The sequence below is a fragment of the Dendrobates tinctorius genome, unplaced genomic scaffold (genome assembly GCF_039654945.1).
Source record: "Dendrobates tinctorius isolate UK_male_01 unplaced genomic scaffold, ASM3965494v1 ptg000016l, whole genome shotgun sequence".
Lineage (NCBI taxonomy): Eukaryota > Metazoa > Chordata > Amphibia > Anura > Dendrobatidae > Dendrobates > Dendrobates tinctorius.
This window is the reverse complement of record NW_027361684.1, coordinates 6,734,777-6,755,160: the sequence shown is the minus strand read 5'-3', so window position 1 is coordinate 6,755,160 and position 20,384 is coordinate 6,734,777. Positions and strand designations below refer to the sequence as shown.

The 20,384-nt window shown below is 49.3% G+C and overlaps 1 protein-coding gene across 7 annotated transcripts in view; it reads right to left on the bottom strand.

Annotated features, from left to right (window-relative positions):
- The window catches only part of NCOR1 (nuclear receptor corepressor 1), a 214,158-nt gene that overhangs the window by 192,870 nt on the left and 904 nt on the right, over positions 1-20,384 (bottom strand). The window lies entirely within an intron of this gene.

Sequence of the window (20,384 nt, the reverse complement as noted above, 5' to 3'; positions counted from 1 at the left end):
TCCATCCTGACAGCACCATGGAGGAGGTCCTCCTCCTCCTTACAGGGACAGGAAAGCACACGAGAGGTTAAAAGGCCCCGTCCCACCCCTTTCCCTCAGTGACTTAACAAGTACCACAGCGTGGATAATGCTATAACTCTTTTAATGGTATCATCATATTACATCATATGACATAACTTAACATAACAACCTATCCGGGAGGGAACTACCCGTGCTGTCAGGATGGACTCCTGGAAACATCATTACTGGTAGGTCTAATACCTATTTTCCAGGACGTCCACCTGACAGCACCACGGAGAGTACCAAAGCACCTCCTCAGGGTGGGATCACCGCCTGGAGAACTTTTCTCCCAAATGCGGTATGTTGGCCTGATAGCACGTCAAGTTTGTAGTGCTTGCAAAATGTATTCAGGCTGGCCCAGGTTGCCGCTCTACAAATCTGCTCGACTGAGGCGCCTGCGCGCTCGGCCCAGGAGGCTGAAACTGCCCTAGTAGAGTGGGCCCTTAAGGTATCTGGTGGGCTGGCGCCTTCCGACTGGTAGGCGTCTGAAATTACTGATGTGATCCATCTTGCGATGGACGCCTTAGAGGCTTTTCTCCCCCTATTTTTACCCCCGAAGAGGATGAACAGGTTTGAGTCAATACGCCAGTCATTGGTGGCCTCTAGATAGCTTATAACTGCCCGTCTTGCGTCTAGGGAGTGGAGACGCTGTTCTTTCTCATTGCGGGGATTGATGCAGAAGGATGGTAGCACTATCTCCTGATTTATATTCTGGTAAGAGGCTACCTTGGGGATAAAAGCCGGATCTAATCTTAAGGTTATATGATCGTCTCTGATCTGGAGATATGGATCCTTGGTGGACAGGGCCTGGATCTCCCCTATTCTTTTGGCCGTGGTGATGGCTACGAGGAAAGCTGTCTTTCGAGAAAGAGTCGAAATGGACATTCTATCACTAGGCATGTAGGGGTCCCTACATAAAGATCTGAGTACCAGGCCGAGGTCCCAGGGCGGGGTGAGCTGCCTAATTGTGGGGCGAAGACGCTGCGTGGCCTTTATGAATCTTACCAACCAAGGATGGGAGGCTAAAGGGTAGTCGAAGAAGGCGCTCAAAGCAGAGATCTGGACCTTTAACGTGCTGGGTTTTAGCCCCTTATTATATCCCGACTGCAGAAAGTCTAGGACACTAGGGAGGTCAGGGGTACCTGCCGAGAGGTCGGACCTGCCACCTTCCAGGCAGAATCTCTTCCATATTTTTCTGTAGATTGCGAATGTTACCGGTTTCCTGCTGGCCAGTAGAGTGGATATGACCTGCTCAGATAAGCCCTTTGATCTCAGGATGTCCCTTTCAGGATCCATGCCGAGAGGCGTAGCCTTGCTGGGTCTGGATGGCGAATCGGCCCCTGGTGGATAGAATCTCTCTTCAGGAGTAGCTCGACTGGGTTTCCTACTGCCATGGCTCCTAGCAGCGGAAACCAGCTTCTCTTTGGCCAGTATGGCACTATTAATATCACCGACGCGCGGTCCTCGCAGATCTTCCTGAGTACCGCCGGTATCAGCGCCAGTGGTGGGAATACATACAAGAGGGGTTCCGTCCAGGCCTGGCTCAGGGCATCTACTCCGTCCGGGTGGTCTGCTGGGTTCAAGGAGTAGAATCTGGCGACCTTTGAGTTCTTCTGGTTTGCAAACAGGTCTATACTGGGGGTCCACCAACGCTGACAAAGCTGATGGAAGATTTCTTCGTTTAGTTCCCACTCTGTCGGGCTGACCTGCTGTCTGCTTAGATAGTCTGCTACTACATTCTGAGAACCCTCTAGGTGGATTGCCGTTATGGAGAGGACCACCTCTTCTGCCCAGGCGAATATTCGTCCTGCGAGTGCCTGGAGTGGTCGATGTCTCGGACCTCCCTGGTGCTTCAGGAATTAGACTGCCGTTGTGTTGTCGGACAATATCCGGACATATCGATTTCTCACTACCGACTGGTTCTGACGCAGGGCTTCCCAGACCGCATAGAGCTCCCTGAAGTTGGAGGATCTGCTTCTGATGCTGACCGGCCATCTTCCCTGAAAAATTCTCCCTTCTACGTGGGCTCCCCATCCCCACGTACTGGCGTCTGTGGTGATTACCACGTACGGCGAGGTTGCCCATAGCACGCCCACCTGTAAGTTCTGGGGCTGTATCCACCACCGCAGGGATCTTCTTACCGTGTCTGGTAAGGATATGGGCCCGTCGAGAGAATCCTGACTCCTGTTCCAGCCTGCGAGGATTTCCTTTTGCAGGGGCCTCGAATGGGACTGGGCCCATCTGACGCATGGAATGCAAGCCGTCATCAGACCCAGAACTTCCATTGCACCTCTTATGGAGGAGCGATGTCTCAGTAGTCCCTTGACTCTGTTTTGAATTGTCTGCTGCTTTTTCCTCGGAAGACGGGATATTCTGTCTCTTGAATCCAGAAGGACTCCCAGGAAGATCTTCCTGCTTTCTGGCTTTAGGTCTGACTTCTGGTCGTTGATCAGCCAGCCGAGATACTCCAGTGTTCTGATCGTTCTGATCCTGCGACTAGGAGAAAGTCGTCTAGATACGGTATTATAATGACTCCCTGCTTTCTCAGGTAGGCTACCACCTCCGCTACCAGCTTTGTAAATATTCGGGGGGCCGAAGCCAGCCCGAACGGAAGGCACTGGAACTGGAAGTGGCAGGTCCGGGATGGTAGACTGATTGCGAATCTTAATAAGGTTTGAGATGCGGGATGGATGGGGACCTGATAGTATGCACTCTTCAGGTCCAGAGTACACATGACAGCATCCCTGTCTATAAGTTGAATCGCTGAGCGTATTGATTCCATTCGAAACCTTTTGTATACCACCCAGGCATTTAGGGGTTTAAGTTTATGATTGTTCTTGCTTCGCCAGATGGTTTTGTAATGGAGAATAGGGAAGAGTAATGACCTTTTCCCCTCTCCTGCTGCGGAACTGGCACTATGACCTCTGACCGGAGCAGGTCCTGTAGATCTGCCCACATGGTAGAGTTTTCCGGGACTACGGTGGGGGCGATGTATCTGTCGGGGGGGAGGGGAATAACATTCTATGCTGTACCCTTCTGTGATGGTTCTGAGGACCCACCGGTTCTGGGTTACCTGGCGCCACCTTGCTGCAAATCGTCGCAGTCTTCCCCCGACACCTATGGCGTCATTGCCTTCTAGACCTGGAGGATGACGCGAAAAGAGGGGCCTTGCTTCTCCCCCCTTGGCTCTGAGTGTTTCTAAAGGAGCCCCTGTTGGATCTACCCTGGCTCCTAAAATCGGTCTGTCTTCTGAAAAAGGACCCTCTACGAAAGGACTGGGGACGCTTGGGTTTTTCTTCTGGAAACCCCTTGTTTTTGTGAGACACCTGCTCTAGGATGCTATCTAGAGCTGGCCCGAACACCCTTGAGCCTGAAAAGGGGATGGAGCAAAGCTTTGCCTTTGAAGCGTTATCCCCAGACCAAGACTTCAGCCAAACCGCTCGCCTAGCTGCGTTGGAAAGGGAGCTGTTTCTGGCTGCAAATCTTACTGACTCGGCCGATGTATCTGAAAGGAAAGCAGTGGCTGATTTCATCAGAGGGAGGGAAGCTAGGATCTCAGATCTAGGGGTCTTGTTGGATAAATGCTCTTCCAACTGCCCCACCCATAGGAACATGGACCTGGCCACTGAGGTGGCTGCTATGTTAACCTTAGTAAGGGCAGCTGCCGATTCCCATGTTCTCTAACAGAATATCCGCCTTCCGGTCCATCAGGTCTCTGAGACTTGATGAGTCCTCGAAGGGGATGGCGTTTTTTTTGGTCACCCTAGCTACAGGAACATCGATTTTAGGAATTTCCTCCCACAATCGTGTTTCCTCTGGGTCAAAGGGCAGTCGGCTCTTAAAGTCCCGAGACAGTACAAGTCGCCGTTCTGCCTCTTTCCATTCTTCTAGGACCATTGTCTTAATGTGTTCACTTACGGGGAACACAGTTTGCTTCCGAGCGACCAGTCCCCCAAACATCAGGTCCTGTCGGGACTGCGGTTTTGGAACATCCTCTATCTGCATGGTGTTCCTTACCGCCTGCACCAAGTCCTCGGTGTCCTCTAACTTAAACAGGTATTTCCTGCCTTGGTCCCTCCTGTCAGTCGGGATCTCCCCCTCCTCGGGATCCGAGTCCCGGGGGTCTGACCCTTCAGGCGAACTTGTCTCCGAGGCTAGCTCCATCTCCCACCTCGGCCGCTTCCGGCTTGGCCCCGGACTAGGGGACTGCTGCCGTGAGAGACAGGATCTGGAGGCCTGTACTTCCTCCCAAATCAAGGATCGCATCTCGGCCAGGAGGGACGCATCTCGGCCAGGAGGGACGGCTGCTCGTCTCTTACGACCCTTGAAGTGCAGGGTCCGCAGAGAGTCTTGGTATAGTTGTCTGGCAGCTTTACCCTGCAAACCGGGCATCTGACAGACTTAGATGTGGCCTTTAACGAGTCCTTAACCTCTGTCGGGGGGGCTGGGGTACCCTTCTCCTGTACGATACAGAACAGGGATAGTCGGGTTAGTTGTCCTGGGCTGCGGGGAAGGCCGTGTGGGGGTTGGATTGCGCCAGGCGCACTTACCCCTCTGTCGGCTGGCGCCTCTGGGTCCATACCCCTGAAGCAGCTGTTGTGTGCGGTGAGCTGCTAGCGTGCGGTGAACTCCTGGTGTGCGGTGAGCTGCTGGCGTGCGGTGAGAGCTGCTGGTGCGGCGAGCTGCTGGCGTGCGGCGGGCTGCTGGCGTGCGGCGGGCTGCTGGCGCGCTGTTTTCAAATCGGCGCGTGACGTCATCGCCGCGCGCAGGCCACTTCCGCTTCCTGTTCTGAAGCCCCGCCCACCGAGCGTCCTGCAATGGCGGCGCCCATCCGGCTTCAGGGACCCGGCTCCAGCTGCCCCGGGTTCTCTCTCGCATCGCTCGCTGCCTGCGGGGACCCGGGCGACTGCCGCGCGGCTTGGAGCCGAGAGCCTCCCACCGGGAGGAGCGGCTTCCTCCAGGAGCGACGTCCTGCTCCTGGCTTTGGGGCAGAGGGACTCCCCACCGGGAAGTGTCGGCCCTGGGCATCCTGACAGGGGGAAGGATTGGACTGGCCGCCCGATCCCCCTGCGCCCTCAGGTAATCTTCCTGCTCCTCTCGTGTGTCCCTCCATGCAGGGACAGGAAAGACACTGAGGGAAAGGGGTGGGACGGGGCCTTTTAACCTCTCGTGTGCTTTTCTGTCCCTGTAAGGAGGAGGAGGACGTCCTCCATGGTGCTGTCAGGTGGACGTCCTGGAAATATAATTTTTTATATATGCACACACATTATATATATCTATATATACATCAAGTCGCCTAGGCTCATGACAGAGCTGAAGACCATTGATAATAATTCATTATAATGGAGTGTAAACATGTTTTGTGCCAAAAAAAATTCTAAATATTTTAACACAAAAGGTAGTAAAAATATATATTAAAGCATGAAGTGACTAATACACTTCAAATGCAGTCTGTCAACACACAGTGACTGTTCAAACCAAGCGCAGTATCTCGAAGCACTCTGGGCGAGGATTAAGATTTCAGTGCATCTTTCCACCTATTTGTTTTGCAAGTCCTCTTCTTGGAGTGAGAGCTCTGGTTTTACAGGAGGTAGAGGAGAATGGAGAGAAAACTAGAAGCTGTAAATTTGCACTCAACTGTTAAAGGGAATCTGTCACCTATTTTTTCGACTATCAGCTGCCGGCACCGACATCAGGGGCTTATCTACAACATTCTGTAATGCTGTAGATAAGCCCCCGATGTAACCGGAAAGAGAAGAAAAACGAGTTATATTCTACTCACCGGAGGGGGCGGTCCGGGTCCGGTTTTGGTCCGGAGGGTGTGGCGGTTCAGTCCGGCGTCTCCCACCTTCTAGCGGTGACGTCCTCTTCTTTGATTCCCATCGCGGCTCCGGCGCAGGCGTACTTTATCTGCCCTGTTGAGGGCAGAGCAGAGTACTGCAGTGCACAGGCGCCGGGAAAGGTCAGAGAGGTCCAGCGCCTGCGCATTGCAGTACTTTACTCTGCCCTCAACAGGGCCCATCAGTATGCCTGAATCGGAGCCGCGACGGGAAGCAAAGAAGAGGACGTCACCGCTAGAAGATGGGAGGCGCCAGACCGGACCGCAACACCCATCGGCCAAAACCGGACCCGGACCGCCCCTGGGCGAGTATAATATAACTCGTTTTTCTTGTCTTTCAGGTTACATCGGGGGTTTATCTACAACATTACAGAATGCTGTAGATAAGCCCCTGATGGAGATGCCGGCAGCTGATAGTCGAAAAAATAGGTGCCGGATTCCCTTTAAGCCAAGTGCTGGGGTCTTGGGTTCAAATCCCACTAAGGTCACCATCTACAAGGAGTTTGTATGTTCTCCCCGTGTTTGCATGGGTTTCCACTGGGTTCTCCGGTTTCCTCCCACACTCCAAAGACATACTGATGGGGAATCTAAATTGTGATCCCCAATGGTGACAGTGATGATGATGTTTGTAAAGGGCTGAGGAACTAATGCCACAATACAATGGCCTGCTAATCTAGAGTATGGATGGACAAAGGTCTCACCGTCCATGCACGCTCAGCTCAGAGTAGTGTCCATGTCTTCTAAATGAAAGAGGAAAAGGATCAGACATGTAAATCTTGTGCCCCAACTCTGAGCCTCCGAGCATGCCCTATTCTCATTGGTTCTGAGGATCAGACCCCGTCATTAACCTCTGGGGATTTATTTAAAAAAAAAAAAAGAAGCAAAAACACATACTGTTCCATCCAATTGTTACTGATTCAGACAGTTCAATGCCGTCAGTTTTTAATGACAGATAAGAAAAAAATATATGGAACAGTGAAGAAAGACAAAAAAGGTGGGAAACATTCAATTTTGCATGGTCATAAAAACTGAAACAGATGTGAATGTGACCATTGGCTAGAATCGTAAACCCGTTTCCAATTGTGCATCCGTGAAAAACAGAACGTTTCTCTTCCGTGTGTCACAATTTTTGCACCACGGTGATCGATCTGAGCTGATTTCTATCCACTGACTAGTTAAAAACAGATGAAACATTAAAATAAAAGGGAGGTTAATGTTGTGCAAACCGCGGCCGGTATTGCTGCAGTCAGGTATATTAGTCTATGAATCACAACATTACAGAAAAAATATAGCAGGAAGATCTGGCCGGCTCCTCACAGCACCTCAGCAGGCGACTTACAGGTCTATGTACGCGGGAGGGAGGCAAATCACCTGTAGCGGTGTGGGGAAAAGCCGGACTAGCATGGTCTCTAGATATGGTCTCTGGGCGGCTCTGTAAAGCATACCCTTTAACAAAGGCGTTTCAGAGATTATAAGTGTCTGCAAGCGACAAGCGTGCAGCCAGGCCGTGATCCAGGCCACCCGTGGTTTGGACAGCATGAATCGCCTGACAGGTTCCCTTGTCTCACGGATTCATTCTTAATATGAAAGTGTGTATGCATCAATGAAACGCTATGGATCCATGACCTGTCCATTATACGGGTCCACCTATGGTCCATGACCTGTCCATTATACGGGTCCACCACCTGTCCATTATACGGGTCCACCTATGGTCCTTGACCTGTCCATTATACGGGTCCACCTATGGTCCATGACCTGTCCATTATACGGGTCCACCTATGGTCCATGACCTGTCCATTATACGGGTCCACCTATGGTCCATGACCTGTCCATCATACGGGTCCACGTATGGTCCATGACCTGTCCATTATACGGGTCCACCTATGGTCCATGACCTGTCCATTATACGGATCCACCTATGGTCCATGACCTGTCCATCATACGGGTCCACGTATGGTCCATGACCCATCCATTATATAGGTCCACCTATGGTCCATGACCTATCCATTATATGGGTCCACCTATGGTCCATGACCTGTCCTTCTGTGTGTGTTCAGCTACGGGTATATACACTGTCCATTTACATGGGTCCAGCTGCTTTTTACAGGACCTAGAAAAAGCTGTGAGATTTCAGAAATCTGACGGACACACTTTTTATTCCGTGACTGAATATGAAATCTGCAGCGTGTCTCTTCTTTCAGTATATCTGCAGCGTTTTCTCACCCACAGAAAACAACGAGAAAGTGAAAAAGAGCTGCAAATAAAATGCAACAAATGTTTTTGCAGTGTTTTCGATGCATTTTTGGTGATTAAAGCAACTGGTATCTGTAATAAACATGTACTGTAGACAAGGCACAAAATTAATCCACATCCACAAAAACGCTGCAAAAAATAAAATGACAAAAACAGTGGGGGGTTTTACTGGCAAAAAAGCAGGTTTTGACCGGAGAAAAAAAACATATGACAAAAAAAGCTGTGTGCGAACATAGCCTAACAGTAAACTCCGGCAGAAGACACAACTGCTCAGACGGATACAAACGGCGCTCCATACGCTATAATTGGGGGTATTTGGGTAGAGGATGTCAGAAATTACAGAATTTGCACCGAATTTTCCAAACAAAAGCTCTGATGAAAGTGTAAACCTAGTGCAGAGCCGGCTGCCAATCAGTGCCGGGGTGCACTAACAGATGCCGCTCTGAGTCCTAAGAGCAGTGACTAATTTCTCCGGGAACGCCTACATGACTAAAACCCGGCGGCTCCAGGGAGAAATAAAGTTTATTTTCTCCCTGGTGCCGCACTTAGGCTATGTTCACACTTGCATATGGATGGTCTGCGTACATCCTCCTTAAGCTCCGCCTACTTCCGCATGCATCCTGCGTACCCATCATTAAATAGGGACATGCATTGTATGCCCCATTTGAGATTTCCTCAATTAATTTCTGGACTTGGAGGACCTTAATGATTATCATCTCTGGACTTGTTGGATTTCAGCCATCACCGTCTCTGGATTTTAGACACTCATCTTGTGGAGCTGTGTTTATTGGGAGTTTCCTATGGACTCTGGAATTTCAGTAATAAATTATGTGATGTCAATAAACATTAGAAGACCTTATCTGGTCTCTTAGGCCTCTTTCACACTTCAGTTTTTTGCATCAGTCAAGATCCGCCAAAAGAGCGGATGGAGGATCCGCTTTAGTACTGATGACAACGGATGGCACCCGTCCGTTTTGTTGACGGATCCGACAAATGCAGAATTTTAAAGGAATGAGAGAGAGAGAGAGAGAGAGAGAGAGAGAGAGAGAGAGAGAGAGAGAGAGAGAGAATTTTTTTTTGTCTGGCACCCAGAAAGAATTTCGGGTTAAATGAGTGTCTGGAGGATCCGCCACAGAAAAAAACGTTGCAAGCTCCGTTTTGAAATCTTTGAGGATGGTGACGGACAGGAACTTTTGGCGGATCCGCAAAAAAAACGGATGCAACGGACATCAATCCGTCACAATCCTCCAATAATGGAAGTCAATGGGGAAAAAAACGGATCCTCAAAAGAAAATTGCGGATCCGTTTTTTTCAAAACCTGGCGGATTGTGACTGATTGTAAAAAACGGAAGTGTGAAAGAGGCCTTACCTGGCTCATGAGGATTGTTTATTTAAGGGCACTAGGATAGAAGGAAATTGTATGGGTAATTATTTGACCCTCTGATGTTTTGGTTTTTTTTTTGGGGGGGTGGATGAGTTGGTGGATAGTTGATCTTATCTCTGCCTTATGGCATGAGGATGGAGGGGGTATACCCTGGTTTATATGACCTTATTTATCAAGATGGGTCTATTTTGGAATGTCATCAGAGCTCTGGGAGGCGATATACATGCATTTTTCTTTATTAGTGCTCCTTTTGGAGTGGGACAACTATTAAGTAGGTCCTGGCATTATTGGCCAACTATGGTTGCTACTGTGTTTAGACAGATGGGTATCTTATATGCCCTCTGTCTATACACAAGTAGTAAGACCTTGATCACATAGCCCTAATTATTGTGCGCCTTTCCTTTTCCTTTATCCACCTCTCCCCTTTTTTTTTTTTTTTTTTCTTCCCTTCTTTTTGTTCGGAGTGTCTTGATGTGAATAGCCTTTTGGCATTTGCAGTATTTTTGGCCTTTCTTTTGCTGCGATATACGTAGTGATATATTTTCACTTATTGAGGGTCCTTTTAATGAGCGTCTTGATCATTGGTTATGATATCACATAGCAGGGTGAAGTTTGTATATTTGTTGTGTCCTGTGTTCCTATCCATCCCCATGTGTGTGTATTGTATTATATGGTGTCTATGTTTCGCGCTGCTCGAGCGCTTCAATTGGACCCGTTGAAGCGCTCGAGCAGCGCGAAACGGCCGTTGTCAGCCTTTCTTGCACTCCTTATGTCACTCCTCCGATTTGACATGTTTATGATATGTCAATAAATCAGTGAAACTTCCATCTCGATGAGTGCGACCTTTTCTCTTTGCATGGATTCCCAGGATTGACTGTTTCCAGGTCTGGCACCCGAGATTCCCAGCTGCTGGGCTTCTGTATGCCGCACATCATTTGAAGTCACACGGTAAAAGCGGTGCCGTCCGCTTTTTTTCTTGAGTATTGTGATTAGATATTGTTTTGCCTTACTACGTGTCCGGGCACCACTGACATGTGGAGTTAACTTCTCTTTCCCCTTCTCCTTGCTATCTGGGCTTATTAGGGTCCTAGCATGAAAACTATATAACATGGATTTTTGTTTGTGGTTGCTTTATTATGGGCTGGGCTTGGTTTAGGGTTATTTAGTCCTCATGAGCCTGGGAATAGGGAGGGATACTGCTATAGTGCTATAGTGTCGCTGGATTATATGTCACATTATATGTACTTATACGTATGACATTTTTGTATTGATATGCATTTTAGGTACCATGGATGCCATAGTTTTGTGCTTTTATCATGTTTTTAGTGTGTATAACTCTTTTGTATCAATAAAAATTACTTATTTCAGTCGTCACTTTAATTGGTGCAGTCTGCACTTTTTTTTTTGCAGTGGTGCTTTTTCTTTTCCTTTTTCTATTGTCATTATTCCACTGCAGCGGCACCTGGCCATATCACTGATGTTGCTATCATGTACAGCTGAGTGCGCCCACAATTGTATCTTGTATTTCGCATGCGGCGTTTTGACGAGCCGGCCAACTGCACAGAAATGCATCACGTTGCATTCCCGTGCGGTCGGTGGACACGTCAAAACGCCACATGCGAACACATCCGAATACAATACATGTCCCTGCGTACCCAATGTTAAAGATAGGTACGCAGGATGCATGCGGAGGTAGGCGGAGCTTAAGAGAGGACGTACGCAGCCATCCGCAAGTGTTGACTTAGCCTTACAGTACTGCGGACCTTCATAACGCCATCACCCTGCAGGTTATTAGTGTTATCAGACCTGACAGGCTCCCTTTACTGTCACCATAAATCCATTAACAATCTGAAAATATGTTAAAAGGAAAATAAAAATATCAAAACTAAAATGTGGTTGCATAAGTGTGAACACCCTCTTATAAATGGGGATGTGGTTGTGTTCAGAATTAGCCAATCACATTTAGGCCAGGGTCAGACTTGCAAGAAACTCGCACAAGTCTCTCACCTCAATACCCGGCACTGCCGCCGGCACTCGGACCGGAGCGTTGAGCTGCATAGAAATACATGCAGCCGCATGCTCCGGTCCCCAGTGCCGGCGGCAGTGCCGGGTATTGAGGTGAGAGACTTGTGCGAGCTTCTCGCAAGAACTCCGGCCTTAAACTGATGCTAAAGAGCAGTCCGTACACAGCTGTAATCGTTTACAAGGATTCTGATTAACCCCGTATAATAGTTTAGCTGATCTAGTAGGATTTTCCTCACATTTTCATATTTGCATTTCACAGCAAAAGCCATGTTCAATCAACAGCTTACAACACAGCAAAGGGTTCTCATTGCTGAACGCTATCAGTCAGGAGAAGGCTGCAAAATCATTTCTAAGACACTAGATATACCATGAAACACTGAAGATAATCATCAAGAAGTGGCTTAAATGTGGCACAACGGTGACATTAGCTAGAACTGAATGAGCTGGAATGGTATGGGTTCACCTGTGCTGCCGTCAATAGGTGATAAGAAGACAGGAATCCAAAGATCAATTGCTGCGCTTTATTGATCAACGCGTTTCGAAGTTTCAAACTTCTTAATCAGGACAAAACCAAGGTCTTTTGCCCTGATGGAGAAGTTTGAAACTTCAAAACGTGTTGATCAATAAACCACAGCAATTGATCTTTGGATTCCTGTCTTATCATCTATCGACGGCAGCACAGGTGAACCCACGCCATTGCAGCACCTTTGATTCCTTCTTTGTGTGTCTGCAGCCTAAGCTTCTTTCAGTGGTAGTGTGCACACAACCCAATCAGGTGAGCACGATAGTGTTGTGATGAATATGCACTATATAAGACCCTATTAGCGCTTTTTGTTCCTTCCAGGTTTATTCCTTTTCTGGACATCCCTCAAAAATTGTTGAAAAGACAAGAAAATTGGTTTGGGAGGCTGCCAAGAGGCCTACAGCAACATTAAAGAAGCTGCATGATTTTTGTGGCAAGCACTGGTTGTGTACTGCATGTTACAACAATCTCCCATATTCTTGATATGTCTGGCCTGTACGGTAGGGTGGCAAGACGGAAGCATATTATTACAAAGAAAAAACATTCCAGCTCAGCTATATTTTGCCAAAACCTACAAGTCTACCAAATCACATAGTAAAACATGTTATGGCCTGAAAAGACCAGGGTTGAAATTTTTGGCCATAATTCCAAAAGGTATGTTTGGCACAAAATCAACACTGGACATTACGAAAAGAACACCATACCCACAGTGAACAATGGCAGAGGCAGCATTGAGCATTGTGCTTTTGGGTTTTTTGTTTTGTTTAGCAGCTGGATCTGGGGGTTTACTCAAGGTGGAGTGAAAAATGAGCAGTTCCAAATATCAATCAGCATTGCATCAAAACTTTCAGGCCTTTGTTGAAAAAAAAAAAAAAAGGAAGATGAATTTCACCTTTCCGAACAATCCTAATCATACCTCCAAATCAGGAATGGAATGGCTTTGTGAGAAGGTGGTTAAAGTTTTGTAATGGACCAGTCAAAACCCAGACCTGTTCGAACCCACAGGAAAATTTGTGGGTTGACTTGAAGGGCAATGTACCCAGGTGATGCTTTCGCAATCCGATAGATTTGGAGATATATAGCAAGGAAGATTACAGGTGGCATCAAAGGCAGAGAAAATTCTGATATAATTCTTCTTGGTGTGACTTCTTTACGTGACATGTTAACAGGGGAATGTAGACTTCTTGTATCCACTGTTTATATCACCATGTTTAGGGGAGCCACACAATGTAATGTATAAGGGGGCAGACTGTTGGAACCCAACATGTCCAATTATACACTCACTGGCCACTTTATTAGGTACACCTGTCCAACTGTGTGTTAAGACTTAATTTCTAATCAGCCAATCACATGGCGGCAACTCAGTGCATTTAGGCATGTAGACATGGTCAAGACAATCTCCTGCAGTTCAAACCGAGCATCAGTATGGGGAAGAAAGGTGATTTGAGTGCCTTTGAACGTGGCATGATTGTTGGTGCCAGAAGGGCTGGTCTGAGTATTTCAGAAACTGCTGATCTACTGGGATTTTCACGCACAACCATCTCTAGGGTTTACAGAGAATGGTCCGAAAAAGAAAAAAAATCCAGTGAGCGGCAGTTCTGTGGCCGGAAATGCCTTGTTGATGCCAGAGGTCAGAGGAGAATGGGCATACTGGTTCGAGCTGATAGAAAGGCAACAGTGACTCAAATTGCCACCCGTTACAACCAAGGTAGGCAGAAGAGCATCTCTGAACGCACAGTGCGTCGAACTTTGAGGCAGATGGGCTACAGCAGCAGAAGACCACACTGGGTACCACTCCTCTCAGCTAAGAACAGGAAACTGAGGCTACAATTTGCACAAGCTCATCGAAATTGGACAGTAGAAGATTGGAAAAACGTTGCCTGGTCTGATGAGTCTCGATTTCTGCTGCGACATTCGGATGGTAGGGTCAGAATTTGGCGTAAACAACATGAAAGCATGGATCCATCCAGCCTTGTATCAACGGTTCAGGCTGGTGGTGGTGGTGTCATGGTGTGGGGAATTTTTTCTTGGCACTCTTTGGGCCCCTTGGTACCAATTGAGCATCGTTGCAACGCCACAGCCTACCTGAGTATTGTTGCTGACCATGTCCATCCCTTTATGACCACAATGTACCCAACATCTGATGGCTACTTTCAGCAGGATAATGCGCCATGTCATAAAGCTCGAATCATCTCAGATTGGTTTCTTGAACATGACAATGAGTTCACTGTACTCAAATGGCCTCCTCAGTCACCAGATCTCAATCCAATAGAGCATCTTTGGGATGTGGTGGAACGGGAGATTCGCATCAGCAGCCGACAAATCTGCGCCAACTGTGTGATGCCATCATGTCAATATGGTCCAAAATCTCTGAGGAATGCTTCCAGCACCTTGTTGAATCTCTGCCACGAAGAATTGAGGCAGTTCTGAAGGCAAAAGGGGGTCCAACCCGTTACTAGCATGGTGTACCTAATAAAGTGGCCAGTGAGTGTACGTCCCACATGGATCTGCAAAAATGTCAATGACAGCCTTAGTTGCTCTACCTACGACACAAAGCATGCATTTGGGGGGGGGGGGGGGGGCATTACGGCCCTCCTATTACTGACCCAGAAATGTGCAATCTGTGGACAATCTACAAGTCCCAACAAGCCTTGCAGACAATCATATCACGCTGAATTCAGGCAGATCCAAAGAGGTCACCTGGAATCGGGTCACTGGTTACGGAGCAGCGGTGAGATCATTGCGGCCCATTATGTCTGGTGTCACAGTGTAGATCTCTACATATTACACGGAATGTGCAAGCACAGACTGGGGGCAGCTCCACCCTGAGCCCATCCTAAGGGTACACAGGTTTTTGGTATTTGGTCCCGAGATTTCTCCATCTCTTAGCAGGAAAAATGCAGGGTAAAACAGGCGAGTTTTTGCCACATTTTTGTGCAGATTTTTCCCCAATCATTAGTATGGAGTGAAATCTGCTGCAAAGCCGCTAAAAACAATTGACATACCGCAGAATGAAACCTGCAAGGAAAAAAATAAGCAACATATGAGACTTAAGGATTCTCATACACAAAAAAAAGTGACAAATCTGCATTGTGTGCACAGGACCTCAATATTCCTCAATCAGCTGTGGGTGATGCTACTGAATACTGGAAGCGTTTAGGACAAAACGCTACAGAGCGGGGAAACCAGACCGAGGTTGCATTAACATCAGCACAAAAACTTTGCTCCAGATAATTCATGGCATGGGGCATTGGTCTCCGCGGCTCGCAGCTGAGAGCAAGTATTAGGCCGGGGTCACAGCTGCGAGTGCAGTGCGAGAAACTCGTGCATCAATACCCGGCACTGCCGCCGGCACTCGGGACCGGAAAGTGCGGCTGCTTGTCCTTCTATGCAGCTGAGCGCTCCGGTCCTAAACGCCGGCGGCAGTGCCGGGTATTGATGCACGAGTTTCTCACATTGCACTCGCAACTGTGACCCCGGCCTTAAAACGATTGTGACACAGTTGGAAGTTATTCCCCATCAAATGGATGAAGATGAATTCCAGCATTCTGGAGGTCCGACCACCGGGACCACCCTCTCCCAGATACTGTGAATGGTACTCTGAAGTGTCCTGTCTGAACAGGACCGAGACTGAGCATGCGCACCTCTGCCCCATTCATACAAATGTATTATTAGTCCGTGTGCAAAACTGAGCACTGACCGCACAAGGACTAATGCAAGTCAGTGTGACAGGAGCGTTACTACACACGGATCGATGGTCAGCATGTACCAAATTGCACTAATTTGATATGTATTTTGAATCAATGGGTTACCGTCCACATGTCAGGCATTTTTTACGGATCCACGAATATGTTTAAGCTAGAAAACTGGATTTGACCTTTATTATTAAAATTTTTCATGTAAAAAAATATGATAAAAACGGACACGTGGATGGCTGAAGGATGAAAAAGGGACAATTGTGCACATTGAACCCGACGTTAATTGGAGTGCTGGAGAGAAGCCGAGTGCATTGCTATGTCTGGCGCTGCCACTGACAATGAGTGGAGGTCTGCACGTTCAGCCTCTGCTCCATTCACACAGGGCTCTTCAAACACCCATTCTCAGGATTGGTGGGGGCTCCAGTGGTCGGATCCCCAGGAATTAAAATATGACTTCTAAACATGACACAATCCCTTTAAACCCCCAGATACATGATATACTGCCGGCTGATGGGGATTCGGGCGAGTGCTCCTGTGTTCTGAGAGAGCCGCGGCCAGACTCCTCTACAAGCTGCGCATCTCCCGGAGAACAAAAGGATTGGCCATTGGAAATCCAGTATGTCGGAGCCTTCTCTTCCTCGACATTATCTGTCACAGGAGCACTGAAAGGGCCTTGCACACATTAGACTAAAGTGTATGGGACATTAACAGCAGCAAGCACAATGCTAAAAGCCTTGGATGGAGCGGCGTCCAGCCCCTGCCGCCACCACAGATGGAGCGGCGTCCAGCAGCCGACGCCGCCACCACGGATGGAGCGGAGTCCAGCAGCCACCGCCGCCACCACGGATGGAGCGGCGTCCAGCAGCCACCGCCGCCACCACGGATGGAGCGGCGTCCAGCCCCTGCCGCCACAATAGATGGAGCGGCGTCCAGCAGCCGCCGCCACCACCACCACGGATGGAGCGGCGTCCAACCCCTGCCGCCACCAGATAGAGCGGCGTCCAGCAGCCGCCGCCACCACCACGGATGGAGCGGCGTCCAACCCCTGCCGCCACCACGGATGGAGCGGCGTCCAACCCCTGCCGCCACCACGGATGGAGCGGCGTCCAACCCCCACCACTGGATTAAGGGAAGCGTGTTCTGGGCAGTAACTGATCACACTTCTCTATTTGATATACTGCCGGCTGATGGGGATTCGGGCGAGTGCTCCTGTGTTCTGAGAGAGCCGCGGCCAGACTCCTCTAACAAGCTGCGCATCTCCCGGAGAACAAAAGGATTGGCCATTGGAAATCCAGTATGTCGGAGCCTTCTCTTCCTCGACATTATCTGTCACAGGAGCACTGAAAGGGCCTTGCACACATTAGACTAAAGTGTATGGGACATTAACAGCAGCAAGCACAATGCTAAAAGCCTTGGATGGAGCGGCGTCCAGCCCCTGCCGCCACCACAGATGGAGCGGCGTCCAACAGCCGACGCCGCCACCACGGATGGAGCGGCGTCCAGCAGCCGACGCCGCCACCACGGATGGAGCGGCGTCCAGCAGCCACCGCCGCCACCACGGATGGAGCGCCGTCCAGCAGCCACCGCCGCCACCACCACCACGGATGGAGCGGCGTCCAGCCCCTGCCGCCACAATAGATGGAGCGGCGTCCAGCAGCCGCCGCCACCACCACCACGGATGGAGCGGCGTCCAACCCCTGCCGCCACCACGGATGGAGCGGCGTCCAACCCCTGCCGCCACCACGGATGGAGCGGCGTCCAGCAGCCGCCGCCACCACCACCACCACCACGGATGGAGCGGCGTCCAACCCCTGCCGCCACCACGGATGGAGCGGCGTCCAACCCCTGCCGCCACCACGGATGGAGCGGCGTCCAGCAGCCGCTGCCACCACCACCACGGATGGAGCGGCGTCCAACCCCTGCCGCCACCACAGATAGAGCGGCGTCCAGCAGCCGCCGCCACCACCACGGATGGAGCGGCGTCCAACCCCTGCCGCCACCACGGATGGAGCGGCGTCCAACGCCTGCCGCCACCACGGATGGAGCGGCGTCCAGCCCCCACCACTGGATTAAGGGAAGCGTGTTCTGGGCAGTAACTGATCACACTTCTCTATTTGGCATCTCCTGGACGAGTCTGGGCTGATGTCAGGACAATGGTACCTGCCTGACAGCACTCTGCCTGCTGTAATGTTTGCTGGGAGAAGGATAACACTGTGGGATTATTATTCAGACCCCTTAAGGTGCATTTATACAACTACAGTAGTTAAACCACAGACACATGGGTTATTGCAAGCCGATCAACAGTCATTAAAAGGAGTTGTCTCAAGTTCTTAAATGGTAAAAACAAAACAATGGCACAAGCAGAAGTCATGTCTTAGGCTGGAGTCACACTAACCTGCGTAAAATACGGTCAGTATTTTACATGCGTAATACGGATGACAGACCCCTAAACAGTGCTCCGTATGTCATCCGTAATCAAGGTGTGGTCGCGTATTTTGCGCAGGTCAGCATCCGTATGTAATCCGTATGCCATCCGTATGGTGAGATTTTCTCGCAGGCTTGCAAAATGGACATATAATGGAGCCCTATGACAGTTTTAATAAAGAAATGAAAGAATAGATATATACACATAGAATGCATATACATATATATATATATATATATATATATATATATATTATAAATATATATATATATATATTATATGTATTCTATGTGTCTATATCTATTCTTTCATTTCTTTATTAAACCTGTCAGTGTGAGTTTACTGTATCGCGCACTGAATTGCCGGCTTTGCTAAAAGACACCGGGTGCGTATTTCTCGCAGGTCACACGTGTGGTCCGTGTGTAATCCGTATTTTTTGCGAACCCATAGACTTGCATTGGCGTATTACGACCGTAGTACGCTGACAATCGCAGCATGCTGCGAGTGGCACGGAGCGTAGAATACGGATGAGAAATATACGGCTGGTGCGAGGGACCCCATAGAGAATCATTGGTCCGTGTCTAATGCGTGCTTTTTGCGCCTCTCACGCGCACCCGTATTCCTCGCCAGTGTGACTCCGGCCTTACAGCCTTGCTCGTGCCGCTCTGAAGATGGCCAAATCACTGATGCCAGCAGCCTCGCCGCCCCTGTGGCTCTCCCATGCTGCTATCATTTCAGGAGACACTGCCCCTGTCCACCAGGAAGCTGAGAGCCTGGGGACATATAATTCCAGGGAAGAGAAATCGTAAAGAGAATCTGTCACCAGATTTTTGCTATGCGATCTGAAATCTGCATGATGTAAGCACAGAGAACAGGATTCCAGTGATGTGTCACTTACTGGGCTGCTTGGTGCAGTTTGATACAATTAGGTTTTCTCTTTATTTATAATGCTTTGCTTATATAGTGCTATCTTATTCTGCAGTGCTTTATAGACATCATCACTGTCCCCATTGGGGCTCAAAATCTAATTTCCCTATCAGTATTGTCTTTGTGGGAAGGAAGTGTGGGAGGAAGCCCATGCAAACATGGGAAGAGCATACAAACTCCTTGCAGTTGTCTCCCTGATAGGTTGGTGAGATTTGAACCAAGGACTCCAGCGTTGCAAGGCTGCGATGCTAACCACTGAGCCACCGTGCGGCAACTTAAGCTAACCAGTGAGCCACCTGCTGCAGATCTAGCAGCTCTGTGAATGCTGAGCTTTACAAAGCATAACCCGTCCACACCACTGATTGGGGTCTTTCTGTTCACACTGTGGATAGGCAGATGTCTGTCATCAGTGATGGGGACCGATTATGCAGACCTCAGAAATATGCTGGACTACCTTGCATCCGGGTTACAAGTCCTCTAGTGTTAATCTCCTGCTGATAAAACAGTGATATAGCAAACCAAAACAAGCAGCCCACTAAGTGATACATCACAGTGATTGGGGTCTCGGTCTCTACATTATGCCGCTCTTGGATTAGGTGAGATTCCCTTTAGTACTTCAGCATATGAGGACGTATTAGACAATTGCGGCTTCCACCTTTGTAGGAACAGTTTGGGGAAGGTCAATGAACGCACGGCTGAGGGGAGCTTGGTGTGGAAGAACATCACCGGTTGTACAGAGCCCTGACCCCAACGAACACCGCTAGACCGGAGATTATGAGCCCGAACCTCTCGACCAACATCAAGGTCTGAACTGACAAAGCCTCTCTTGGCAAAAATTCTCATCGACATCTCTAAAATCTGGTAAAAAGACTTCCGAGAAGAGAGAAAGCCATTATATCCGCAAAGTGACCAACTCCACATTCCAGGGAACGTGCAGGACTACGCTGGTGGGCTATCTTTGGGATTCTGATCAGGTGCAACCCCACTGATGAGCGCAGGGGAGTGCGGAACTACACAGCTGTAACCATGCAGTGGTCAGGAACTGCAGATCTGCACCAGATTGACTCAAAAAGGGAAGTGGATGTGCGGCGGACGCGACAGGGGGCGGCTGCGCGGCGGCCGGGTGACAGGGGGAGGCTGCGCGGCGGCCGGTCGCAGCCACTAGGCAGTTGACAGTTCTGCAGCTCAGTGCATCCAGCTGCCAGCACCGGATCTGCTGATTGGCCGTGCCGGGTGTCGCATCCCCACCG